We start from the raw sequence: 1535 nt of genomic DNA on the forward strand, positions 1-1535 counted from the left end.
TTCCAGAATATTTTTGTGGGTTACTTATTGGTTTGGTGATTTTAAAATTTACAGTGAGCTTAAGCATAATAGCTTTAGTAGCTAAATAAACCATTGAATTGTAGTGGTTTATCAGGCAGAACAAGGTCTCTTAGAATGCCTATACATAAGTACCTACTGTTAGTGGGAAACCTGGAATTTTGTGTGTAGAAAAAGTGGATTTGGGAGAAATCACCTTATTTCACACAGAAAGCTTTATGGGGGAACCTCAAATAACCAGAACTCTCCATCAGAAGTGGGTGACAAACATTTTAAGAACACGGCGTGGGGACTGGCAGTTTGTTGGGAATAAACGGTAAGCAATATAAAACAGGTTTAGGATCTCTTGCAGGCACTTTCTGACCAGATGTCCTCTTCCTGGCAGGCCATAAGAGCCAGCAGGTAGTTTCACAAATTTTGCTCACTGCAAATTCATTTAGGAAAACTTTATACTCTTAGCATCAGAAGGGAGGGTTTTGGGTTTGGTTTTTTTTTGCCTCCCTTTACTTTCAAGGGGAGGTTATCAAAGCCCTATTTGTTGCAGACTTGATTTTATTTAACTGTATATGCAGGCTAGTCAGTGCCTGGGGCATCATGCCCTACCCTTTGCCTTAGCAAAACATAATAGTACAGGACCCAGAGGCAGGGGAGCCCTGGATCTGCTTTATGTTGTGAATAGCTTTATGTTGTTGCTCCAAAGAGGGGGCCTTTGGCCAACGTCCAGATCTTACCTTGTGGCATGATGCTTTAGTTATGTGCTTGATAGTGACTAGTGGTATGAAAACTATAGGTTTCCCACCCACCCTTTGTTTCTCTGTGATTGGGAGAAAATAGTAGGAGATACTCTTTTTTTTCTGAGAACTGAGTACTATTCTTTTGGCCTTTCGCTATAAAGCATCCTAGTGGAAGGTTGACATTTGGCAGGGACATCCTGTGTAGAGAAGTGGGCAGCAACTGATGGTCATGGGATAGCTCTCCCTGAGACTCTGGCCCTGAGCTGATGTCGCACAGCTTGCAGTGGGCAGGGCCTAACACTGTTCACAGCAGCATTATGGTTCTGTATGTTTGTGTCAAGCAGGAAACTCTACTTTTCTATGTATCTAAGATAGACATTAATGATTTCTTTAAAAAAATTTCTCTGCCATTTCTCCATGGAAATACCACAGGACTGCTTAAGGGAAGTTTGCTTTAAGAAATTTTGAGTCCAAGCTGGTTTGACTCAGTGGATAGAGTGTCAGCCTGTGGACTGAAGGGTCCCAGGTTTGATTCTGGTCAAGGGCATGTAACTCAGTTGCATGCTTGATTCCTGGCCCTGGTTGGGGTGCATGCGGGAGGCAACCAATCAATGTGTCTCTTTCATCATTGATGTTTCTATCTCCCTCCCTCTTCCTTCCTCTCTGAAATCAATAAAATATATTTTAAAAAATAATAATAAAATAAAATGCCTTTTCTAGGTGACTCCACAGGCCTGAGCCTTTGGCATGGCAAGTGTTGGATAAACAGTGAAGATGGAGTGT

Source organism: Myotis davidii, unplaced genomic scaffold (genome assembly GCF_000327345.1).
Source record: "Myotis davidii unplaced genomic scaffold, ASM32734v1 scaffold309, whole genome shotgun sequence".
In the NCBI taxonomy this organism is placed as follows: domain Eukaryota; kingdom Metazoa; phylum Chordata; class Mammalia; order Chiroptera; family Vespertilionidae; genus Myotis; species Myotis davidii.